The sequence below is a fragment of the Triturus cristatus genome, chromosome 1_1 (genome assembly GCF_964204655.1).
Source record: "Triturus cristatus chromosome 1_1, aTriCri1.1, whole genome shotgun sequence".
NCBI lineage: Eukaryota > Metazoa > Chordata > Amphibia > Caudata > Salamandridae > Triturus > Triturus cristatus.
Genome location: NC_140579.1, coordinates 518,586,414 through 518,613,879, shown reverse-complemented (window position 1 = coordinate 518,613,879; position 27,466 = coordinate 518,586,414). Strand labels below are relative to the sequence as shown.

At 44.6% G+C, this 27,466-nt stretch overlaps 1 long non-coding RNA gene across 1 annotated transcript; it reads left to right on the top strand.

Annotated features, from left to right (window-relative positions):
• Positions 1-27,466, top strand: LOC146870522 (uncharacterized). The gene is made up of 5 exons (XR_014978311.1): positions 1-55; positions 675-739; positions 826-885; positions 25,925-26,195; positions 27,360-27,466. It is a non-coding gene; the product is annotated as an uncharacterized LOC146870522 (long non-coding RNA).

Here is a 27,466-nt window from a genome sequence, read left to right as displayed (position 1 = left end):
CACCTTATTTAGCGTGAGACCAAGGATCCGCGATCACTTTAGGGCCGTCATTGAGGTAAGCCTTCACCCTCTAAGATTTGGTCCTTGAGATTAGACAATCATGCATGTCGTTTCAGAATCCACTTGGATTACGGAACATCTTAATAATACCCCTTTTTCGGCGCATAGGCGTATTTTAGATCCACACTGCCTTTTTTTGATTTTAGCAATTTAGCGAAGCCGTTTCAACCTAGGCACGAGACAACCGGCAGTCACTGTAAACACACGAGCGCCCGACCGAGCACGGAGTCGGTTAACGGAGTGACACTACTTTCCATGCTATTCATATTTCAAACCTCACACTGTGATGCATGGGACCGTGGAGTCCAACGAGTATTTGAGGATGCCACCACGCATGATATGTATGGCGGGCGCCTCTCAGCTGTGATCACGGCACGCAATCGTTTGAGCACGATAGTCACTGTAAATATACGAGAGTTCGAACTTACATAGAAAAAGATATCGGAGTTGCACTCCTTTGATTGTACTTCATATGGCTGTTATTTTTAACCTTACACTGCTATGCATGGGACTGTGGAGTCCAACCAGTAATTGAGGGTGCCTTAATGACACGCATTTGCGTTTTGTGAATCATTTGACCCGTGTCATCTCCTTATCTGCTCCTTATCCAACAGATATTGTCAGGATGTGTTCCTCTCTACAAGAGAATTTTTCACCTCGTGATATCTATCGTGACTGAGTAAGTCCCTATTACTTGTCTGATTTTTCAATGAGACATTACACCTGATAACTAGATCACTGACCTTTCCCTCTCCATCTTTATAGGAGCTACTTTTGATCTCGGTTTCTTCTGAATGCACAACACTTTTGCTGTTGCCCAAGCAGGTATTTGTTACCACTTTTATTTAAATCACTCACCCCTTTTGCTTAGAATTATAAACCACTCTCACACATCTCTCTGATTATTCTCAGGTGCTCTTCTCAGAGACGTTTTAATGCATGGGCAAAGTGGGCTCTGGCCCAGGGCCCCAGCCTTTCAGGGGGCCCCCTGACAAAGTCAGCTCTGTTCTCCAGAGTCTTGCCCTAATGACCTCGAATATTGCTTAAACAGATTGTTTTAAATACTGTTTTCCTTTAATTTAGTTTTTATGTACTTGATGTGTGAAAGTCTAGTACAGCCATTTTGCAGAGAAATGTTGTGCTTGTTTCATGCAATATACATAAAAAAAAGTTTCTTTTAGATCAAAACAAGGCCTAACATATAAGAAATGGGAGGGCATCACAGAAATTATTTGCAGTAATATTGGTGAGCTGCTGCTGTGTTACAATATTGAAAACACACATAACGATCCCTGAATATTAGATGTAAACACATTTAGGGCCTTATTTATGAGAAGTGATGCATCGCATGACGGATGCGTCATATTTACTGTATGATGCATCATGTTGCAAGGAGGTACAGATACGTCAGTATTTCGGACATATCTGTAGGCGCAAAAGTGATGCATTGCTGGGGTGTGTCTGAAAATAGACGCAACTCCAGCAATGTGTCCTTTCACATGGGGCTTGACTGCATCAGTCTTACACCTGCTGTGAGGCAGGTGTAAGATATTGACGCAATGGCATCATAGAAGTGGCGCACTGAGTTCTCATAGATTTCAATGGATCACTTCTACAAAGCTTTTTGCAGGGCAACACCCACCCTGCATACATTATACCTCGGGCAGGTATAATGTGGTGCAGGGGTTTACAAAGTGACGCATCTGCCTAGATGCGTCACATACATTCATGGCCGGAACCGGGGATGAGAAAGGGGGGAGCCAGATGTCCTGAGATCTATTTGCCAAGAAGGATGATATCCATGTTAAAATGGTCCCCCCAGGCCGATGTTAGCAAGTCTCTCCAGGAGCCTCTCATCTGGGACCGTATCGAAGGCCGCTGACAGATCGAGCAGTATCAGAAGAGCCTTGCCTTCCTGGTCCAGCTTACCCTTGAGAAATTCAGTCACTTCCAGCAGAGCGGTTTCCGTACTGTAGTTAGCCCTAAAACCGGACTCATGAAGGAGCTTCCCATCTTCTATGTATTTTTGGAGAGCCTGGTTTACATGCTTCTCTAATACTTTGGAGAGGGTCGGAAGAAAGGAGATTGCCCTGTAGCTGGTAGGGTCAGTCGGTTTGGCCGTAGCCTTTTTTATCAGTGGAAGAATCTTAGCATTCTTCCATAATTTCGGAATGTTGCCTGAGGCAAGGGAAGCATTAAAGAGCTGGTTTACCGTGGGGTTTATGGTGGGAGCTAATAGGTTCACGATATTCGCTGGACATGGGTCGGTAGGAGAGCCAGACTTAATGCTTTGGAGAAGGGTCAGTGACTCTTCAAGCTGAAACTCAGGGAAAGCTAGTGAAGATGGAGGATCCAAGAGGTGAAATATGCTATTAGAACCAAGGGAGAAGGCCAGTTCTTCCTCTGAGCTGTTAGTGAAGGCATGTTGAAGTTGGATCACGGAGATCTTTTTGTGGACGAATTGAGCTATTTGCTTAGACCATTCTTCCGTGCATGGCCCTTCCTTTGTGCCGGCTTTCGGGGCGGTAAAGGATTTAACTATACTAAAGATTTCCTTACTCTTATTTTGGGCAATTTCTATCTTGGTTTGAAAGACGTTTTTCTTGGCTGCCTTCACGAGAATGTAATGAGCTTTTAAGTTGTCTTTATACACCTTCCTATCCACAGGTGGATAGGATTTACGCCATTTCCGTTCCATCTTTCTACAATTTCTTTTGCTAGATCTGAGGGAATCATTAAACCATGGAGCTGGTGGGACCGAACTCTTTGAGGAGCGGGAAACAACTGGTACCACTGCATCAATGTTGGTTCAGAGCCATGAATCTATTGAGAGGGTGTCCGAGTCAGGGCAGCCAGACAGCTCTGGTGAGGAACGACCAAGGTCATCTGCTAAAATCGGGATGGATATTTTATGAAACGTCCTGTAATTAGGGTCCCTCTGCCCTGCGTTAGCCCGAGGGCTGTGGCAGAGTTGAGAAAGACAAATTTTAATAGGAGGTGGTCAGACCAGATAATGGGAAGAGGTAAGTTTACTGATATGTCAAAGTTGTGAAAGATTTGGTCTAGAGTATGGCCCTTCTCATGGGTGGCCGAAGAAATAGATGGAAACGTGTTGCAGGCCTGCAGCGTGTCCAACAAGGAAATTGTTTGAGGGTCTTTTCCATTGTCCATATGTATATTGAAATCTCCCAGAATAAGTCAGTTGTTGTATTTTAAGGCCAGGGATGTGGTGGCTGTGTTAAGCGTAGTTATAAAATTTCCAATTGCACTGGGAGGTCTGTAAATCAGAAAACCAGCTGTGCTATGATGGGGGGGATAAGGTACGGCAGAAGCCTAAGGACTCTGCGCTCTCGATTTTTTCCATCGGGATGGGAGAGCAGTCTAGTTTTTGATTGTAAATTAGGGCGACACCGACCCCCTTCCCAATCTCTCCTAAGGATTTTATAACCCGTAGGGATGACCGAGGCGATAGTAGGGTTAGAGGCTTCAGACAGTCAGGTCTCAGTAGAAATAAAAAATTAGGCTGTTCATCTAAAAGTAGGCCATAAATGTATGGTTCATGCTTTTGCATAGAGTGACAGTTTAAAAGGGTGGCCTTTAAGTCCTCTATTTTCTTATTGTTTTTACACTTATTGTTGCGTGGGAGGATCGAAAGTCTACCTCCAAGCTCGGATCAGCCGCTATACACTGACATAATGGTTGCCGCCTAAGGCTAAGCAGTTTTTTTCTATTGTAATATAGTGGAAGAAACTCACCGGAGGGGAAATGGGCAGCATGGCTGGCGGCGGATGCCTCCGGGACACTTCACTGCACAATCAGGCTTGCCTTTGGCGCGCTCGCTGCGTTTGTTCGTTTGCATCGGGAATATATTGGCTAATGCCTATGATGCAAACTGGATCGCTAACGCAGCTAAGGAAGTGGAAACTGCGTTGCCAGAAGTGAGGAGCCCGATAGCAGCCCCAGCCCTCCGCACAATCGGAGTATCAGCCGCAGCGGACCAGGACTGGAGGAAAAGCAAGATGCGAATCAAAGCAGCTAAGGATGTGTAGGCAAGCAGAATCAAGAAAAGTGCAAGTGTGCGTAGGTAGGAGAAATTGTTAAAAAGCACAGAGTAATTCAGCCACACATATACAATTTAAAAAGTATTAATATAGCAGGGCAGGAAACACTAAATCCTACAGCTGTCAGCTGCGCGCGACCTTTTACATCGGTAATATATAGGCTAATGCCTATGATGCAAACTGGATCGCTAATGCAGCTGAGGAAGCAGAAACTGCGTGGGAAACAGGGGCTCAAATTGGATCAAATTCAAATCTGTTCTGAACAGGGGCCCCCAAAATATGTTTGGCCCAGGGCCCCCAAAATCCTTAAGATGTCCCTGGCTCTTCTCAGCCTTATCCTGGAGGAGACCCCAACGTGAGGACTGTATCTACCCTCGACCATAGGGGTCGAAACGTTGACACCATACAACCCTACTACAAGCTCTAAGATAAAGACAATTAATATGTACTTCTGAGCTATGTATATACTCAGGAACAACTGACCTGTGTTATGCTGAAAAAGGTTTTATTTGATTAACACATGATGTATACATGCCACTATACCTTTTTCCTGTCCCTCACTCACAGATCCATCATCATCTACCCAACCTTCTCTCTTTTTCCCCTTACACAAAGAGCACTGTAAATATTTATGGCACTACAAACTTTTGTGGAGCAACTGTGTTGCCAATAAGTAATGCTTTGACTGGAAATTGCATTCGATGCTTCTCAATTTTGGAATTAAATTAGATTTGAGCATCCCAGATAAGCAAAAGTGGTGAATGTATTCTTTTTCTTAAGCTATTGCTACCGCGACCGCTTTTTCAATGTACTATAGTTACAAAAAGGGCTCGCCTTGGTCAACAGGTTGGTGAATGTGTGGACACGTTATTGCACTGGGCTGAGGGCTTGGTGACCTCCAAGAAACCCTTGTGGGGGCTGAATTTAGGCCCTGTGTGCCAATACCATGTCTGGTCCTTTTTCTTGAGCTTGTCTAGCTCGGACTGGATCTCATCTTGATCTGTCAGGACTTAAAGGACTTGGTGTTATAATGATGGGCTGGAGTTTGGCTCCTGTTCGGCATAGATACAAGTGTATAAGGCACAAGGTTTTGCTGGGTGGTACCTCCTGAGACAGGTATAGTCTTTCTGTAACTACTGTATTGGCAATCAGCAAATGTAGCAGGAGTTGAAGATATTTGGCTTCCCACTGAGGTCATGTGCTGATACCAGGTGTTGTGTAGTAGTGCACTGTGTAATGCATGTAGGATGCAGTTGTTGTGTGCGGTGAAGTTGTATGTTAAATGTGTTAGATCCTGGGACTCATGCTGGACCACTTTACCTGGTGACCTTGGCTGAAACTTGACCTGTTCCTGGTCGGTTATACACAGCTGATAAAACAACAAAGCACATAGGGTAAAAAGCCAATGGGCACTCCTATCGACAAAGTGTTCGCAACGTCTGGAGGAAGCGCTAAGGGCGCTTCAGTCCCCAAAGTGCTCATAGTTCATGCTGGAAAAGTCTGTGATGGTGACTCCTTTGGTGGTTGTGGTAGTGATGGGCCCAAGCGAATGTTCAAGAGGTGTATCCATGACCCTTTGACTTTGACAGGTGTAGGAGTTGAAAAGATTACATTAAAAGTCCCCTCAAACTTGCTATCTCTCCATCTGTGAAGGATGTTGCGGATTAGGACTCTGCCACAGGGCTGCGAGATGCAGTTGGGTAAGTAAATGGAGGTGCTCACCTCCTTCCTTTGGGTAACCTGTTTAGAGAGGAATTCGCAAGCTTTGCTCAATATATATATATATATATATATATATCACAACACTTCCTGTACCTCCTTGCGGCGAACACGAAAGACAATGTCCCACACGGAAGTTCACAATCACAGGTGAGTTTATTTTCTCATTAAATCACTCCTCACGACGCGTTTCGGGCATCCAGTGCCCTTGATCACATAGCGAAACAGCGGTACAATTTAAACATATATACTCTCTTTTTTTCTTGTTTTTTTGCATTTACACCACGTGATAATGGAAAGTAACAAAATACTAACAGTGTAGGCTTTTTTTTTCCTTTTCTTTCTTCTCTTACTATGTTGTAATACATAATAAACACATTGTGTCAACATCTCTAATGTAGGTGCATCATAAATATACATTGACATTTAGTAACCTGATGTATGCATATCATATTTGCCATACGTATTATTTATACAGCACGTATCACACAACTGTGCATGACATGCGCGACACAAATGTGCAAATACGCATGTGCAAAGTACGCTGTAAATCTTCAGTATTAATACAACAAAAATCTGCAAATTGTCATATGGCGCCTAGATAAATGCATATCATATTTGCTATTCATATTATTATTTGGCGACATAGAGCATGTGTGCAAAAAATACACAACGTAAATGTGCAAATTACGCATGTGCAAAGTATGCTATATTAAGTGCAAATTATTTGAGATGTGCAAGTTTCCACATAAATGTGGATTTGCTGTGCAAAAAATGCAATCATATATGCTCAGTTTCGCATAAAAGTTAAATTACAACTGTTAAGTGCACCGACTTATTATTTGAGATATTCCTTTTGACATTCATAATAGCCTAAATGTTCTTGATGTTACTAGTGAATTAAAGTGTCTAGTGCAAATTCATCTCTAAAATCTATTCCCAAAGAAACATTTCTATTTAAGAAAAAAAGTATTTAAGAAAATATATTGAAGCAGTTTAGACAGATATTTGGTGAAGAAAATTTGAGTACCCACAGCGATTTAATGAACCTGCTGATACGATAACCATATCTCCACATAGATATGTGAAAATAAATATAATGTTGTGTATCAGTAATATCCTAATGAGGTCATATAATGTCATGCAAATTAAAACTGAGCCCAGTTAAAATTATAAAAAGGTGTGCATATCTTCTGTGTTGTTCAGACCATTAGGAAATTTACTGTCAAGTTCTAAAATGTATTTCGTCTCTCGCTGTCTAAGTATTTTTTCTCGATTTCCTCCTCTGCGTAAAGCTAAAACTGAGTCAATTACAAAATAAGAAAGGCAATTAATATCTTTGTTGTGAACTTCTTTGACATGACGAGTGACCGGATATGCCGGATCGCTGTTGATGATAGCGCGAAGATGTTGCAGTATCCTCACATGCACCTGGAGCTTGGTACTTCCCACATACCTAAGTCCACAGGTGCATGTGAGTACATATATCGCATAATCAGTACGACAGTTGTAATTGCCCTTGATGTCTACCCCATTTTCTCTAAATGGAGTGTTATATTTGGTAGTGTTGATACCGAATTTACATATATATATTTCATTACCTAGGGCCTCAGAGCTGGACTCTGTGATTAGTTTGGTTCTGCTCTGAGGTATTTGTATTCAAGTTAACCTACCAGTAACTAGCTAATAGTGGGGTCAAGTGGTGGTCTCTGCGAGGGGAGTTTCTTAGAGCGAACAGGGCTAGGGGCAAGCACTGCAGCCATTTCTTACTCATGGTGGTGCACAGTTTGCGTAGCCTCTTTTTTAGCAGTCCGTTGAGGTGTTCCACTATGCTATTGTTTTGGGGGTGGTATGCTAAGACTAGCTTGTGGGCTATGCTCATCAGGCTACAGAAGTCGCCCCTTGTCTGATTGGATGACGTCTGGTACCCCCCACCCGGATGGCGGTATTACTTCTTAAACCAGAAAGTCAGCTACGGCTTTAGTGTTGCAGTATGTGCAGGGGCCAGCTTTTATCAACCTAGATACAATAGGGGCAGACCAACTGTTGTAATGCTACTTCATTATATCTTTCTGTGCTGACATCTATGTATTCTAGAACTGTAGAGTTGCCCTGGCTCAAGAGTGGAATCTTGGCAGACCGATTGCTGAGTTGAGCCAGAGGCGGTTGGGTGGCTGAGCTGTTTAACCTACAAACTCAAGAATAAATATCCAGACGGAATACCTTCATCTCCTGTCTTCATTTAAGGATTCATCTATTTAACACCAACACAATTAGATATTGGTCAGTGGCACATCTGTCAATCATGTCGATCCAGTCTGTGTGTAGTACCTGGAATGGCCCAGAAGGTCTCGGGATAGATGAGGTTATGACCTTCAGTGTGGGATTAGGTGAGTGCAGCTGATATACTGTGCACTCAATCTGATAGAGACATCTAGCCACAGATTCCTTAACTTTTGAATTCTCCCCAGGCACCAGTCTTGAACTTTTTCAGCAGTACCACTGCGCACTGGGGGATGGCGCCATACCACTCCCCAATGACGTCGGCTCTGGTCCTGAGCTGAAGTCAGTTTCTTCTTTTCCGCACTGTAACATGGACCTGGAGAAGCAGTTCCTCGGGTCGATTTTTTCCTGACCTGTTTCGACACTTTGTGTCGGTGGAACAGTGTGCCTTTGACTGATGTCTACAGGTTTCAAACCTTGTGGGTCTTGTAACTGACATATGTTGGAGAGGGACCTGCATAAAATTTGTATGTGGTGTTTAGTTGAGCACCATGACGCCGAAGTAATGGCTCCTGCCAGGAGCTAAAACTGAAGTTGTTAAAGGACGATGTTTGAAGTTAATGGCGACGCTTGTGCCATGATCCTCTGAGGCTTTCCAGCCTCGGTCTTTGTCGTCCCAAGAAAAGCGAGGTCAATCTAGGAGCCGAAGCCTGTCTGGAGGACGTCGTTCTCCAGGGAAGTCAAAAGGTAAGGGGCTGTTGAAATCGCAGCATTCCGGGCTTCACCATGTGGGGTCTCCCATGGCTCCTTCTGCTCGAAGGATGAGTAGGCCGTGTTTCCGGGAGCCGGTGTGTCAATGGCTCAGATTAAGGAATATCGTAATTCCTTGCACTTTATTTTTGGGACCCCATCTACCTCTGGAGCTCCTTTAGGCCCCAAGGAGATGAGTGGGGCGCCGTCAGGGGGTTTGCCCTTGGTGACGGCTGAGCCGTTGGTGTCGAGGTGTAGGCGCGGTCGATGTCTGTTGGCCCGCTTTGGCGCAGGTCCACAGTCCTTTGGGATCTTGACCTACCATGCCGACTTCGATCAGCCGACTGCAACACTGACATCAGGGTGTAGGTCGAAGTCACTTCTCCTCCTCCACGTAGGGGGTCGTACGACGTCAGATGCAGTCAACTATTCAGACTGAGGGGAATATGCAGGTTTTGATTCCTTCTCAGGAAGAGGTTGATAATGACAGCCTGTGTCGATTGAGGCAGGGCCCTTCCAGCCCATTTCTAACAATAATGTGCCTCAGATGGAGGAGAGCTGGTTGTCTGCTCTGGGAGAGACTAGTGGCCTGGATTCATCTCCAGCTTCAGGGTTGCTTTCACCCCCTGGCCTTGCTACAAAGGCAAGTTCCTCCTATGCAGACATGCTTAGAAAAGTGGCTACAGTTTTAAACTTGTTGCTTCCTATGGTGCAAAGGTCTACAGACCCTTTGATTGAGGTCCTTTTTTTTTTAGGGACAACCAGGGGAAGAACCTGTTCTTCCATTTGGGAATGCCCTTTTGATATTTTATAAGGTTCTTGGGCTAAGCCTGAGTTGGGGGCCTCTGTGAAACGAGATTTTGCACGTAGACACCTGCCTGCACCTGGGCACCCAGTGTGTCTTCATAGACGCCCTTCCACCTGGTTGCGACATCTTCTCAGGATGTAGATTCTGTTCCTAAAAATCCAGTGGGTTAGGAGTCTAGGAATCGTGATGCATGTGATAAACACATCTTTTTTCAGCAACTTCAGCCTTGAGATCCACAAATAAATCGTGTGTGCTAGGGCGATATTCCCATGCTTTATGGGATTCGCTACAGAATTTGTTACCATCTCTTCCGGACAATGTCAGCTCGGGGATTGGTGATTTGATTAAAGATGTTCAACAGGCTGCTAGGTTTACCATAAGGTGTGGTATTGGCAGCACGGACTCTGTAGGTCGCGCAATGACATCGACAGTGGCATTAAGGCATAGAGCTTGGTTGGTAACCTTAAGTTTCTTGGAGGCCGTCAAGTCGACTTTTGAGACATGCCATTCGATGGTCCCCATCTTTTTGAGAGGCAAGCTGATGCAGCGTTGAGACGCTTCCATATAAGACAGAGGTCTTCAGAGTCATAGCTTTTTGTTGTTTGTTCTCATACTTGAGATGTAGGTTTTCTTTCAAAGCGAGTAAGCGTTGTTAGGGCATTTTACATGTCCGTTATTGGTTTGACCACTTGGTGTCCTGTGAGAGCAGTTGTTTTATTCTCAGAACTAATTGTTTCCTTTTCCTAGGCTGGTATTGATTTAGATAACAAAGGAGGTTTCCCTTGGCCTCCGAGGATGAGCTTTGTGCTCAAGAGGTTATTGTCAAAGGATGTGTCTTCTTGTAGGGAAGATTATCTGATGCAGGCTTCTTTGAAGCAGTTACATTTTCAAAAATGAGCATGTTTTCAACATTTTTTTGTCTCTCATAGGGACATGTTAGTATGCCAGTGGTAAGTCTGGTATATAGGGAACCTCTGGTCTTTCCTCGTTATCGTGTTCAACGTGGGATGTCCTCACTAATCTTGTAGTATGTATATTTATTATGGCAATATTCAAGTCCTACATTTTGTATTCTTTTGAGTACATGTTCTTGTGGTCATCCTTCATTAAAGTCGTCTTGGACTATGTGTTTTTATGGTGTAGTTGTCTTCTCCTTCTGGGTAGACTGCAAATCTACACTTTTATTGTATGTGCTTCGCTTTTTGGAAAATTGTGAGAGTAAACTCAGAGTCTTTGGAATACAAACGTTAGTTACCTTCACCACTGTGGAAGGGATAGGTATTTCATTTGTTTATTCCTTGAATATATGGGGTGAACTCTGTATCCTACGCTGAGTGATAGGTAATGTTGGGAACATACTGATGGAGACTTTGAGCTGCAGTTTCCTTACCTGTTTTCTGTCATTCAAATTATGGAGTTTTTAGGCATTATAAGAAGCTCTTGTTATTCGCCCACAATGCCTTTTGCATCTGTTTGGAGGGTATATTCTACCTGTCTTTTTGGGTTTGTGTCTATTTTTACTGTGCTTTAAAAATCCTTGCGATTCATAGCTGTTAATTCTTGAGGCAGGCTTGTGATCAAATTATGTTTCATTTCACAAGTGTTGTTGCATGCTCTTGTTGATAACAAGGATTGATTTCATATATTATTTCCCATTAATGTTTAATCTTTTCCTTATTTAATGTTTTGATAGGGCACTAATAGGTGTGTTTCCTTTTCTTCTCTCGCTTGTCTTGGTAATTTGACCGTACCCACTGTTAGGAGTCGTGTTCGTAACTTTGGACCATGACACTGAAGGCCATGTAGATACCTGCGGTCCTGCAGTAAATGTGGGGCAGTAATGCTCTATGTGTTGTCAGGCCACTCGGAGTCTAGTGGGACACAATTTTAAATATATTATGTATATGTCCAAGTGATAACACCTTTGTGGTGAATTTATTTTACAACTGACATAAATTGATGAATATCAATATTAAATTAAAATCTATCGTTGTCATTTAACCTCTTTACAGTGCATTATGTAACCTTCGAGTGGTCATTTTGTTCAAACTAAATTCTCAATACCATGGAGGTATTCTTGTTCATCTTTCTTTTGGTGTTCATTCATCTCGGTATAATGGAATGGGTCCTGAGAGTCCTTCTTTTGGATTTTATAAAGGCAGCTCTTTTCCCTGATATTTCTTCATTGTTGTTACATGACTTTTGTCTTGGACTCAGCCCTTTTAGTCAATGAGTTTTCTATTCCCTTGGGGGATAGAGGTTAATGTCTGATAACTGACAGATGGTTCTTTTGGGGATTTTCCCCCTTTTCTTTCAAGGGCCGATTCTCTCAGGCCTGTAGGGTTGTTTATTATTTATATGTTCTGTGACAGTTATCGTGGATTCTATTGAGAGCCAAGCTCTTGTTTAGCTATTTCTACGTACATTTGGTCAGTTGTTAGTTATGACCAGCTGGTTCTCATTGAGAACTTTTGTAGGATTGGTTCGCAGACCCTCCTCCAGGGGGGTATAACTATGGTATTTAATTCAAAAGTTAAGGAATCTGCGGCTAGATGTCTCTATCAGATGTAAAAGTCTCTCACCTTCGTTAAAGTAATGTCTGGTAGAGACACAGTCTAGCTGCAGATTCATTAACTCCCGGCCCATCCTCCCCACTCTGGAAATGACATATGAGGTAAAGGTTATTCCTTTTTTCAGTACTCGTTTTATATACCGGGGATCACTATCTCAACTTATGTTGGGATTCAACAGACCACTTGGCTTGGCCACATAGGTTGTGTTGGGATGTTGTCATATTGTCTATTTCCAAATGTGTGTGGTCGGTGTGGTGTTTTTTTTTTCTATTTCACACTGGATTGGACACCAGTGGGCAGTATTGATTTAATTGTTCTTTCTTTGAAAGTCTTTGTTTGATATCATCATACCTGATATTGGCACTATCAATATGTCACAAAATGGTGTAATTCAACAATCAGCTTGGTGCTGTTATTATTGGTTTTGTTTTCCTGTTATCATGCCACTCATTACCACTAATTAATGGGCTACAGAGTGCAATGTTTTCTTCCTTTACCTGGGGATTATTTACCAAGGCACAGGGTTTCAAAGATGTTTGATGAATGGTCTATAGAGTAAAAGGTGTTCTTCCCTTGTTTGGTGGTATTTCACCAGGGTGTAGGATTTCATTTAACTCTGTGCTTTGTTGATTCTTTTGAGGGTTTTCTTTAAAAGTCCATGTCTGGTATTAACATACCATTTGATGTCCTTCTTTATCATTGTTTCAAAGATTTTTGATCTTTTTGGCACGCTGTTTCCTCAACAAGTTTCTCTAGTGGTTGCGCGTTCTGGCGCAGAAGGTTTCACAGAAGAAACTGATGTCCACGCGCCGGAGGGGACTTATACGGCTCCACTGACGTCAGGTCTGGAGCCGACATCATGGCAGAACTGTACAACGCAGTCCCCCGGAACGCATCGGTACTGCTGAAAAAATTCTGGATCCAGACTGGCGCCTGGAGAGAATTCAAAAGTTAATGAATCTGCAGCTAGACTGTGTCTCTAACAGATATTACGTTATCGAAGGTAAGTAACTTTTACTTTAGGTACATAGTGATCATTTCTCCTGCATGGGGAATAAACCAGTCTAGCTGTAGGTTAGCGAGCATTCTCTCTTCAGGGGTGTGCGAGTGGAGGTGGAGGTGGTTCAGGGCTTTGTAGAATAGGCTTTGGGGCATGACGGGTTTCCCTGTAGAGGTGTCCCTGTAGATGAGATAGTAGGGGGTCTGTGTGCATCCCCTAGATTCCCAGAGTTGTCCCTCATGTGGGAGAGCCACACCCTGTATTTCCCTAAGGTACAACTTAGCTGTCTCAGTTTCAGTGTATGGTAGTTCGGAATGTAGTGAGGAGTCCTCTGAAGGTTTCCTCTCAGCCTCCTGTACTGGGAACTCGTGGATTGCGCCTGTGGTCCCGTAGGCTGCCTACTTCATGGCCCAGTCAATGAGTGTGTTTTCCAGGGAGATAAAGTCCTGGCCTCATGATTGTGTGGTTCTCTTGACGACTGCTACTCATTTCGACAGCGTCAGTGCATTGATGAGGCGTTCTAACAGATCCCTGTGCATTAGTGGTGTGCCATCAGATATTGAAGAAGAAGGTGAGCTGTAGACCTGCATTAACCCATGGCTGTCTTGTCTCCTGGACCCATCTTTCCTTCATTATGCTGAGGTAATGGTTTATCCCTTTGTTAGGCTTAATAGTCTCTGCCATCAGTCCCAAATGTTGGGGCGGTCAGGGAACATTTCTCTCAGGGCCCTGCAGATCTGACGTCTCCAAGTGTTAAACACTGCCCCATCGTGTTGTGTATTGGTCAGGGTTATTGCTGGTTAATGAGCTTGGACAAACACGCCATTAGTCTGGTCGCCTATTAGGCTACTTAGTAGACTTTTAATACACCCTATAGTGAGTGCGATGCCTGCTGTGTTATTTTCAAAGCAGGTTATCCACTTCCCTTAAGTAGGGACTGAAACGTAGTCCTAATCCCTTCTTTGTCTATCTGGGCCCAAAGGACATAAACAATCCCTGCAGCGCTCCACTGAAGTAAGGGAAATTGCCTTGCTGCTGAAGGGGTTGCTGCATGTAGAGGAAGTACCAATCTAGATTTTCTCCCTCATTCCTGATACAATCCTCTGCCATGGCCATGTCTTCTGGCTCAAAAGACCCCTCTTGTGGCCAGGGCCTAGCACACTCGCTCTCTCCCCTTGTCCATTGGGCTAGCAAACCACAAAAAGGGTTCACATAGAATTTGCCTTCTGCGAGTGTAATTCTCTCCTTTGGGGTGTGGTTACCCATCCGAAATGCCCATGCTTTGTCATTCAGCTCTGTTTCTGGGAAGGTAATACGTCCCTATGCTATCAGTATCTGAGCATTGAGGTTCAGTAAGGATCAGATGACCTTGCCTCCTGATCTCCTTGTCTGCCCTACGTCTTGGGGATATGGCCATAGGCTGGTGATTAGCCTCTCTTCATCCAATTCCTACTCTCTTCACTCTTTGCGCCTGGCCTCACTTCTCTCTTCCTCTTCGAGGGAATGGGTAGTTCTCTTCTCCTCCATTAGTTTCTTAGCTATGTCCCTGTGTTTGGATCTGCCTACCTCTGTCCTAGACCTTCCTGTGCTCCCCCCACTGGGTGTTTCTTCTCCTGTTACTCTTATGCCCCATGCAGCTAAGAATCGCCCAGAAAGCCAAACTCCCTCATATGACTCTGGAGGGGCTAAGGTCTGGCTCCGCTGTGGTGCGCTGCAAGTTGGGTTCCTGTGCGGAGTGGCCATGGACTGGAGCAGGCCTAGGCTATGTGAAGTAGTTAGGGGTGACGGTGGTTGGGGTCTCCTTTAAGTGGGTGGCACCTTCTCTTCAACTGTGGGATGATTGCAGTACCCAAGGCTGGCGTTGCAGGGGTAACCACACACGTGCCGGTGTATGGAGGAGGAGGTGCTGAAGCCTCGACAGTGAGCCCAGCTGTGGAGTCCTTTACTATCCTTTCTTCGAACAGAGTCCAGAGGTGAGGAGTTGCCTCCCTCCTTTCCCTCTTATGTCATTTATGTTTGGTAATTATGTGTGTTTTGGTATGCTCAATTATTTGTCTGCTACACCTTTTTCTTCAGACATGCACGCAGAGTGGGCCTGGGTGGCTGAATCCTTCTGTCCCCAGGCTGCTGTCTGAGTATCCGCTGTGATCAGCTTCTGGCTGGCTCGCCAAATGTTGTAAGCAGGTTCTGACTATCAAAAAGGAGAACATCAAGGCTTGGCAATCAGGAACAGTTTAAGTTTAATTAAACAATAACAACTGTGAATAGCAGTCCCATCTCTTACAGTGCGTGCTAAAATTCAGCTTGCATTAGGTACATGGCATACTTTATACTGTACAGCGGGTGCAATAAAGAGAAGCGCAGGAAATCTTGATCCCAACCTGATAGAAGGGGCCACAAATACCAACTGGAGGTCACATTCTGAAGAGGGTCAAGTAGCTGTATGTGTTGTGTGTGTGTTAAATCTGGGGTGCGCTTTACTACTACGCATTGTTTGGACTTTATCGTGTCCTTGGGCTGAATGCAGACCCTTTGCTGAGCACTGCTGAGCATTTGTGCTTGAATATGTGCATCTGACTAATTTCTTAGACAATACATCCTTGGGCCATTTGTGATTTACTGCTGCAGTCTTCTAGGTGTGTTTGAGGTTGGTCCATATCTGGTGTTTCCATCACAGGAAGCGCTAGGGATAGACAGAGGGCAGCTATGTTATGTTGATCTGATAAAGGGTGACTCTGAAACTAGAACAAGTGTTTTATGTGAATTTGGGTTGCGCAGGCAACAGTTGCTCTGCGGTGTGCTGGGCTCCTAAAAGGTGGATCTTTTTATAAATCAATCCAATGCTAACAAGAGAATAAGTCTAGCAGAAGACTTTTGAATCAACTGCGAGTGGTGCATCAAATGATCTGATATGCCAAGATAGAGTGCAATGCTTTAGTCTAGAATCAAAGTAATAAGGGACAGGGGAAGAACTTTCCAGAACCAGATGTGGGGGTTGGGCAACTCTATTTCTCTAGATTGGTTTGGGATTTTGCATGTGTTGTGTTTTCACTTTATTACTGTTTGTGTGCTACATTAACACTTTACACATTGCCTCTAAATTAAGTCTGACTACATTTGTGCCAGTTACCAGAAGGTTAAGCACCGGTTAATTTTATGACTTTTTGGGGTTCACACGGATAAGCATTGTGATTGTTGGCTGAGTGGAGCTTCTCTTACAGTTGAGCATATAATGCTTCAGCTCTAGGATGGTCCACCAGCTATCCTCTCAATCACTGCAGTCGTGCAGCTAGATAATAGTTCTCAATGTCCGGGGGACACACTCTCCCATCATCCGATGATAGCTAAGTCTAGACAGTTTAATTCAGACGCTACCAGATTAGGGTGAAGATCAAACTGTCTATATCCCAAAATGATTTCCGGGGGATCTTCAGGAGTAAAGTAATCCAGTAATATAAGAGTCGTGACAGTACCACTATTTTTATCAGTGCTTTTAGACCAATATCTGAAAGTGGCAGTGGGGCCAAAAAAAGACCTCTATTGCTTCTTCACTGTGTGTGCTCTTTTGTGACATTCCCCTTCAGGGTATCTTGTGAGTGATAGTTTGTACCTCCAAATAAGTAAAAGTATTTAGTTCCCATTTCAGTACGTTACAACACTCTTATTTTAGAGGATACAGGCATGACTTTTTCCAATTACTTCTCAAGCTCGAGACTCTGGCATATTGGTCGCGCGGGGGTTACCACGAGTGGGGGATAAAATGAAACTAAACATAAAACTTACCAGAACGGTCGCGCGCCGCCTCTGCTCCTGGGCCGTGTCTCACGTTTTCCTGCTCCTGAACAGGAACAGGCATGCTCCCTCCCCTCCTGTAAGCCAATCACAACGCTGTAATGGCAGCATTATGATTGGTGCGGAGTCTCAGACAGCGCCCAGCTGGGCACCTGTAGGGAGGCCATTTTCTCTATGTAGGCTGCATTCAGCCCCCATAGAGAAAATGTAGAGTGCGCATGACTGCTTTGGTCGGCACAAAAGGGCCAACCAAACAGTCAGGGTACTCAGAGTGGTGCAAGCCACTCCTCCCCGACCCATAACCAACCAGGCATATCCTCCCGCCCGCCCCCAATCTGGCATACCCCTGCCTTCTGCTTTCTCGCAGCACGAGAAGCAGAAAATAAAATGGTATTTAAAATACCATTTTATTTTCTGCTTCTCGCACTGCGAGAAAGCAGCGGGGCGGCTCTGCTCTGTCCTAATGGAGGAGCCGCCTCTGCACTCTACCCTTGTCCTCCCAGACGAATATACTAACATACAAAAGATATGGAAGAAGAAAACAAATCTAAAAAATAAGACAACCCCCCCTCTGGGAAACCCTAAGTGGTTTTAATATTGCTTCATCCAAAAGATAGTGGCATGCTTCATCAAAGGGCGTCCTAAAACACTCTGGTTCAGACTAGCTCTCAGGATGGAGCAAAGTATGTTTTATGGAGTTATTACTCCAGCCTTATAAGAGATCCACTGTGCAGAATAAACTTTAAATTACCTAAGAGGCTTTCCTCCCTACTTTATTCTGGGCCCCCCTTGGTAAGGTTAAAAACGGTGGTTTAGGGTGTACCTTGGTAATTAGCGCCCTGTCCGCCTTTCTCCCATTATCAATATGTTTCGGCTTTCCTAACGCCACTATTGGTGGTAGGCCTTCTCCAGGATTTAGATCCCTTAAATTACTTTATTCAAAGTCCTCCTCACTGTCAGTGACTAGAGTCAGACAAAGGGTATGGGTAATTCTGTAGTAGTACAGAAAACGGGGGAGTGATACCATATTAAAAATGGCTGATCTTCCAGACGAAAATGCGGAAGCGTGGACCAAGTTTTAAAATCGGTCACTAGTCTGCGTAGTTTTAGTTGAATGCTTGATTTCCAGGTGATAGTGAAGTTGGATGAGTGGAAGTTGCAAAGCTATTGCTGTGTACCTCGGGGATGCTCTCACCTCCGCCCAGTACCCATCATCTAGAAGGGCAAGGTCGCATTCAATCAACTCTAGGGTCCAGATCTTTCTATGGAACCAGACCCTTCCCATGCATTGCCCTTAGCAAATGCTTCAAATCCACCTATGAAAGGAGAATTGCAGCTGCAGACATTGAATCCTACTACAGGGCCTCCCAACTAATAGTTATTAACAACATAACACACAGGGCGACCGAGGTAATGCTGAGAAATAGGTTCTTCGGGACATACCGATGCTACATTTACTTTGCAAAGGGAAATTCCCACCAACACTACCCCCTGTCATGTGTGTAGTGTTCCAGATGTGGACATCTACCTTGAAGACAATAGGATGGGAAGGGAAATTCAAAGGCCAGGGGAAACTACTCTCAAACATGTAGCAGACTTAGAACACGTAACGTTTTTTTCCAGGCTTTTTAGTTTGTAGTAGATTTCTCCGATTCTGTTGTTGCAACTTTGTTGCCATTGAAGAGGTCTCCACTGAGGAATTCGGGCTTTAAACCATGTAGGAAATGCAGTGGTCAGATGTCCATCACTGACCCCCATGAAGACTGTCTATGGTGTTTGTCGTCGGACCATGACTTTGTAGCCTACACATCATGTCGCCAGATGAACCTGAAAGCCATGAAAGAAAAGGAGGCAAAGTTGTTCTTGGCAAAATCTGAGAGACAAAAGAGAGGTAGTCTCATCCTCACTCGGAGTTGCCATTGCCCCACACTTCAAGATCTTCTAAAAGGAAACATAAGAAGAAGTGGTGACACGGGTCTCGGCGTCCTTCTCCGAAAGGTGGTTTGCCGAGGTCAGTGTTCCTGAAACCAGAGCCTCGGTGCATAGAGAAGAGTTCTTGCTGACTCCATCTATGAGGATGTCTCCAGCTTTGTCCTCCACTTTGAGGCCTCCAACTCCTCCTCTAACTCTGAGGCCGATGATTCTGCCTCCTGCTCCAAGGCCAAAGACTCTGACAGGACAGCCAGTACCGCAGCAAGATTTGGTGGTCCCTCATACAGCACCAGTGCCCTCGAACCAGGATCCGGTATAGCCGACATTCCCGACACCGGGGTCGGATACTTCCAACTTTCTTAATGCTATGTTCAGCATTTTTACGAGGGCTGTGAATCCATCTGGTGCTCCTGTGGGCCCCATGGGTCCGCAATCATATTCTCTTGGAGAAGTTCCGGCTCAGTACCGGCAGGCAACCTTTATGCCGTTCATGCCCATAAATCTGGTGGCCTGGCCTCCGCTGGCACCGAGACAGTCAAAGTCGTTACCACATCAAGAAGGGCGTGATTCTTTGGCATCACACGAGCCATCTCTGGTGCCGTCTGGATCTGAGCCAGTGTTGGGTTGCCAGGAGCTGACTTCACCGACTCTGCCACCTTAGGATCGACTTTTGGCACCTGTACCAATGTCATCGACGCCGCCTCTGGCACTGCAGATGCAAAGGATCAGATTCCATAGAGAAGGTCAGAGATTGCTGGAGGAAGAGAGATATCAAGAGTAGCATGGATGTGTGGAAGAACGAGAGATTATAGAGTTGGGCCGGACTTTGAGGGATTCGAGGAAGATAGTGGTCTCGATACCTCCCCTGAGTGGGAGTTACTGCCCTGAGTGGGAGTCACTATCTCCTAAAGGTTTGGCACCTCCAGAGGTAACTTCTTATCATGCAGTGATAAGTAAGGCTGTAGATATATTGGACTTGCCTCTCACTTAGGCTGAACTGAAGTCCAACATTCTTACAGAGGTGCTATATTCCACTGCCTCTTCTTCAGAGCCATTATTACCCTTCAATGAGGCTTTGACAAAGCCCATACTTGAGATCTGTGCAGCGGTCTCAAGATTAGTGGCCAGAAGATGTAAGCCAGCTCCAGAGGATCCTGCATTTTTATCCTCCCACCCTGCACCTGAGAGCTTGGTGGTTCTGGCTTCTTGCTCCTCTAAATTGTCATCTGGATCATTCCCTACTACTCCTGCCGAATAGGGAGTCTAAGACGATTGAGCAGTCGACACAGACAATCTTTTCTTCTGGGAGTATGACCCTGAAGTCTTCAAACACTACTTGTTTGTTGGGGCGCGTAATTTGCATGGATTGATGGACAGAGCAAGGGAGTGCATCCCAAAATTGCAGTCAGATCTCCAAGGTTATTTCTCCGAGCTGTTGACTGATGCACAGGCTGTGGCCTGCCAGGTTATTCAATCAGGTCTGGACACTGCAGACTTTGTGGCAAGAGCCATGGGTTCTTCTGTTGCAACAAGAAGACGCCTAGTTGAGGGGATTGGGCTTCTCACCAGATATTCAGGCTACTCTTCTGGGTTTGCCCGTCATCGGGTCTCGTTTGTTTGAGGCTAATGCTGAGTCTGTGCTGCAGAGATTTCAAGGCAGCAAGGCGACTGCGAGATCATTAGGGCTTCAGTCCCAGCCTAAGGACTATAGACAATTTAGCAGGTTTCTAGGTTTTTCAAGGAACCTGTCCTTTTGAGCAAGAAATTGGTAGCAGCAGCAAGGCTCAGATCCTCTTTATAAGAGCTACAGGGGAAGAGGCAGAGGTTGTCAGTGTGGTTCTGCCAATCAACCAGCCTCCCCCTCCTCCTCCCCAGCCATTGTTGCAGGAAAGCAGCTCTAGCTTCACCATCTTAGAGCATGCTTGCCCTGTGGGAGGACGGGTGATGTATTTTCTTCCTCACTGGAGGTCTGTCACTTCAGACCTTTGGGTCTTAGACATAATAGAAAGTGGGTATGTCTTACCCTTCCAGGAGTTTCCCCCTCCTGTTCTCTCCACATAAAGGATTTGTTTGGAAGAGCATCTTCTGCTCCCCCAACAGGAGGTGCAAACTCTGCTTCAGAAGGATGCAATAGAGCTGGTTCCAGAGCAGGAATAGGGTCAGGGATGTTATTCCCGGTACTTCCCGATTCCTAAAAAGGATGGTTGTTTGCGGCCGATCCTCGACCTCAGGATTTTGAACTTGTTACTTTAACAGGAAAAGTTCAAAATGTTGTCCCAAGCACAGATTCTTCTTGCACTGGAGTAGGAAGACTGGATGGTTTCAATCGATTTACAGGATGCATATTTTCACATCCCTTTTCTGAAATCACATTGGAAGTATCTCCATTTTACGGTGGGGTCTCAGCATTATTAGTTTGCTGTCCATCTGTTCAGCCTTACTTCTGCACCTCGGGTCTTCAAAGATGATGGCAGTGGTGGCAGCACATCTCAGAATGTCGGGGATTCCAGTGTTCCTGTATCTTGACTATTGGCTGGTGACAATGCAACTGTTATTCAGCTTGCGATTTTCAATAAATATACCCAAATCTCACTTAGAGCCCTCTCAGCGCAACCTCTTCATAGGTGCACTACTGGACACTACAGTGAGCCATTTCCTCAGAGGATTCAGGACATTCAGGCTATGATTCTGCTGTTTCAGAATGGAGCTTTTGTTCCAGTCATGAAGGCCTTGCGCCTGCTTGATCTGTTAGATTCCTGCATTCTGTTGGTCAACCATGCACTGTGGCATATGAAGGCACTTCAGTGGTGCCTCTGCAGGCAGTGGTTTCAATGCAATGGAGATCTCGAGAAGTTAGGACCTCCAGCGGCTCTGCAATGGTGGGGTGTATCCTGCATCCTATCTCAAGGGAAGCCGTTTCACCCTCCTTTTCCGGTGGCTGCAGTGATAACAGATGCCTCCACTCTAGGGTGGGGAACTCATCTGGGAGATTTATAAGTCAAAGATCTTTGGTCTCCAGGGGAAAGATTACTCCACATCAATCTTCTGCAATTGCGGCAATATATTTGGCTCCCCAGGCCTTCTTCCCTTCTCTTGGCGGTCAGTCATTTCAGGTCTTAACAGAAATACTACAGCGATGCGATATATCAACAATCAGGGTGGAGTAGGGTCGTACCTTCTCTGCAGAGAAGCTCTGGGGCTTTGGTCCTGGGCTTAACAGACTTGTGTCATTGCAAATCACTTGTGCGGAGTTCGGAATGTACATGCACACAGTCTCAGTCTGCAGTATTCAGCCAATCACGAATGGCTTCTCCATCGACAATGGTACATCACATTTTTGGGATGCGGGGATTTCCTCAGTTAGACCTGTTTGCCACTCATTAGAGCGCGCACTGCTTGTCGATCTGCAGCCTCTACTATCCGTTGCAGGGAGCGCTGGGAGACAAGTTTCAGTTTGATTGGGGCTCCCAGCTTCTTTATTTGTTTCCCCCCACACTCTTGATTTCTCGAGTTCTGAGGAAGATTCGCCAAGACTGGCCCAAGTCATATTAATAGCCCCGGATTGGCTGCTGAGGATGTGGTGCACAGACGTTCTTCGCCTCTCATTGTGCCCCCGCTCCATCTCCCTCTCAGGGCAGATCTCCTCTTGCTACCGCAGGGGCAGGTTCCACACCCCCACCTCCAGAACCTGCACCTTCATGTCTGGAGATTGAACGGGGCAACCTGAGTTGTTTCCCTTCTCACCTGATGTGGTGGATGGTATTTTATCGGCCAGAAGGCACTTCACCAAGACGGTCCATGCTGGGAGGAGGGCCAAATTTATTAAATGGTGCAGAGAGAAGTCAACTGATGCTTCGAAAGCCCATTTATCAGATGTTCTTTGTTTTGCGCTATCTCTTTAATAAGTTTCCTCCCACTCTGTTTGTAATGCCTCAGTGGGATCTTAATCTTGAACCTACGTTTCTTATGGTTTCTCCTTTTGAGCCCTTGTATAGTTGCATGTTAAGGTTTCTTACCTTCAAAACTATATTTTTAGTTGTTATTACGTCTGCTAGAAGGGTGAGTGAGTTGCAGGACCTTAGCTCCAAGCCTCCCTTCACATCCTTCAATCCACATGAGATGGTGCTTAGGACCAGAGCTGCTTTCCTGCCTAAGGTGCTTACCCTGTTCCCCTTCCATTATCTTGCCTACTTTCTATCCTCCCCCACATCCAGCTAAGGAGGAGCAGAGACTTAATCGCTTGGACCCCAAGAGGGCAGTGGGTTTCTATATTGACAGAACATGAGACTTCAGATTAGACGACCAGCTGTTTGTCGAATATGTGGGCAAGATGAAGGGTAAAGCTGTCCACAAGAGAACTTTATCCAACTGGATACTCCTGTGCATCAAGATTTGCTATGCAATGGCTAGGAAGGAGCCACCTGAAGTTATTCAAGCTCATTCTACCTGAGCTAAATCCTCATCTTCTGCTTTGGCTAGAGGTGTCCCTGTTATTGAAATCTGCAAAGAGGCAACTTGGGCCCCCCTCCACACTTTTGCAAAGTATTATTACTTGGATTCGGAAGTGAAGAGGTATGGCCATTTTGCAATTTCTTTGTTACAGGATTTTTTGGTATAGGCAGGCAGGTCCCCTTCTCTGAGTGCGTGACTGCTTTGGGAATCTGTTCAAAAGGTGAGGAATCCACAAGCAGATGTATCCATCAGAAGACCATGTTACTTAACTTGGGTATCGCTTTTTCTGGTGTATACTGTATCTGCCTGTGGATTCCTCACTGACCCACCCACCTCCCCATTGCCTGTCTGCTTGTATCAAAAATGTGTTTGTGTATATATATTTTTCATATGAATGTTTTTTATGAGGTTTTCTATACAACTCTTGAAGATGCTGTTGAGTTGGCAATTCAAATGCATGTGGTTTCTTTAATATTACATGTACTGTATACTTGTTGGAAATGTTGTTGGTTCACCCTTAAGGCACAAAAAAATGGGTAGAACTGACGTCAGCATGCCGAAGAGGTCTTCTTATGGCCCTGATGACGTCATGCGAAGTCACATAAAGTGCCATGGCATTATGACATCCTCGTCGACGTGCGAGAGGTATGGAGAAAGGTTTTATGTGGAATGCTGTGCATGGGGTATATTCAAAAGGCAAGGAATCTACAGGCAGATACTTTATCCATCAGAATAAGCATTACCAAATGTAAATAACTTGTTCGACATTCTCCTTTTGCGTTGTCCCAAATACCAGTATGTCATCACTGTAGTTAAACACATGTGTAACAAGTTGAATTAGTCGATTTAAAATATCCTGAAATATTACTGCAGCCGACGAAACTCAACCTTTTGTATCTGAACAAACTGTGGTACTGTACCAACAGTTCTCTCCCAGCTCGAGTTGATGGTATCCTTTCTTCAGGTTAAGACAGGAAAAGACTTTGGCTCCCTTCGGCTGCATGATTATGTCTGTTATATGTGGACAAGGATGTCTTTCTCTCTTAATTGCTTTGTTGGCTTGGTGCATATCAAGACAGATGTTCACCGCACCTCCATTGTCCTTTTTTGGCACCAGCACTATGAGCGAGACCCAGGGCGTAGGACCGGTGGAGCGATCAATTATGTTATGCTTCAACAACGTTTCCAGTTCTTTCTCAACTGCTGCTTGCAAGTGAAAAGCGACTCTGCGGTGCAGCTAGGTACAGGGAGAATGCCCTCAGTAATATGACTTTGCAATTTCATTTTCTTAAGCCTTCCTAGGGTGTGAAACAATTATAGGAACTGACTCACAATTTCCGATTGGGTATGGAGGTAATCCCATGTTGGCAGCAGAATCAAAGCTGAGTTGGCATGCACTGGATGAAGTTCCTTGAAGACCGGGAATTGGTGCTTGCACTGATGTTGTTTTATGTTGCATGGTTGCTATGAATGAACCTGGACTCTGCAACGATTTGGTGGCAACCCATGTGCATGCCTTTGTATTTGATGGGTTGAGGCATGGCACAGGAGACAGGCTGTTAAGCCTTCGACTGGCATGATGTTAATTGACCCACCACTGCTATGATAAAGCTTATGGGGCAACCGTTGACCGTTATTGTAATCTTGGGGTGTTTTCCAAATTAATTCTGATACTTAATTTGTTAGTTTGTCTTTGTCCTGTTCTTCTCTGCAAGCAGCAAGCCTATGTGTGTATGTCGTTCTTTGGTCGATACCATCATCACACATCCATCTTCTTTACTGGTGCTTGATAATGAAGTTAAAAAGCCTTTGTAGGATGAACTCGATGATGATCGACTTTGCCTGGTTTATACTTGTCGTAACGGATGTTGCTTTTTGACCTTGTTGGCGTGGCGAGAATTATTCTGGAACCTTCTGGCATCCATTTTCTCTTCTTGCTGTGATGCAGTTGGTTTCTCTTTTACTTTGCAAACTCTTATGGAGGGGTTTTCTTTCCTGCAATCTTTGCACGTCTGCCTATAACTGGACGTCTCAAAAACCCACATCGGAAAACACAACTTGGAGACATCGACTTGCAAGCATCCACCTTATACTTGCTTTTGATTACCAACGCTGATTCACTTTTCGATGTTCCAGCTTCCATATTAGCAGCCTGCCGATCCGTCCTTTCATCGGCCCTTGCAGCAATTAGTTATTTCTCCAAACTGAGCATCTTTCTCAACATGCACCTTTTGAATGGCTCTTACAGACAGCCATTGATGACTGAGGTGTATGGCTTCTCTGTCATTGAACTCATTAAACGTACAGTGTTTGATAAGCACGTCAAGCCTCTCAACAAACGTATCCATTGTTTCACCAGCTTGCTGTCTCGCTTGTTTGAAAATGTACCTTTCATAGTCGACATTCGGCGTTGGATTGAACTTGGTTCCTAATGCTTCTTTGATCTGATGGTACGATATTGAATCAGTCCAAAATAATTTCTTCAGCACTTCTTTTACTCTGTCACCGACAAGGTTAAGTATTTAATGATTTTCTTATCATCTACTTCCTTTAGGGTATCTATGAAGTCATCAAACGTCTCGATCCATGCAGTCCAATTGGCGCCAATATTCTGCTTCTCGGTGTTGAATGCCGGAGGTGACTTCAGGAACGCGGCTGCATTATACTTTGCGCTCCCTTCTGCAACCATTGAAAACTTTCACTATTCCGATGGCATGTATTGCCTCCACAGGAGCTTACAGCTTCTGCAAGTACAACCTCTTGCTTGTGCTCAAGTCGTCTCGCTCCTATTTTGAGGTGGTGTGGCACTACCCTCGTTCTTGCCGGTAAGTATATTTGTGCTTTGGTACCTGGTTATCGCTTCCTTTAGTATTTGCTTTGCATGAAATAAGGCTCTGTGTTACGGGGCAGCTCAGTATCTCTTCTTTCAGCCTTACCAGTGGGTTCTGACCGGCTTTCCGACAGTTTTCCTCTGCACAGCCTTCACCTTCTTAGAGGGCCGTGTCTGGGCTGAAGTGATGCTTCGAACGAGCAGGTTACTGTACCATTGCAAAGTCTCAGGGAGAGCAGTTTTGTTTCTTTGGGGCATGTACCCCCTACACGTTGCCAGTTGTAGCGCCCTCCCCAGCCCGGGAGCAAGCAAGTGAATACACTATACGCAGAGCTCTGTAAGAGAAGTTTTTATTCCTCAGCTTATGATCACATGTTGCACTTTCGTTATGTCATAACCATTCATCTTAACACCTCCCAACAAGTTGAGTAATTCCTCTGTTGAGTCCGCCCAGAGCCCAAAGGGTCCTAGTGCACATAATCTCACAACACTACACTGTGTATTTCTGTTTTTTGTACCATACAGAATCTTAGCATGCTAGCTTTCTGCAAATGTTCATTGAGCAAAAACAGATCTATTAAATCTAATATACTTAAAACTGCTGCCTTAATGTACCTCTACTTTCTCCCTTCCGTTGGCGGTGTCTCCGCTAAGAAGACATTACAATTTGCTAATTCTGTAATATTGTACTAAATAACACGGCTTCTTCCATCCCATCTGGTTGCATGTTTCCTTCACCATAATTTATGCCAACATAAATTGCCTGATCTGGCAATATTGCTCTCATGTTACTTTTGCTGTGTAGATGACAGAAATTTTAATATTTATCCATGCAAGCCTTGCTCTTTGCTTTGCAGTATTCAAAGACTCTGTTTTCTCTGTTTATTTTTATTCCAAAATAAATGTAAAAAAATATTGGTGTCTTTTATGGTCTTCCAAGTGATTCCCGACGTGTGACATCTTTAACCAGTCCTGACTTTTTTACAGCACTTGGCAACCTATAAATGCACTGTTAAAAGTGCAAATGGAAGTCAATGTCACAAACACCATAGAGTCACTTGGCAGTTATGAACCAGTCCACTTGCAAATGGATCTATTTCTTTGATGTTGAACAAGCAAAAAACATTATCAAATTAACTAAATTGTTTTCATTTTTAAGGCCTCCTGAAGGACAGCTGACTACACAAAATGCAACAAAAGAATCTCATCAGGTAAATGTAAATTGTATGTAATGTACAATTATAATAAAGCAAACTTATGACTGGA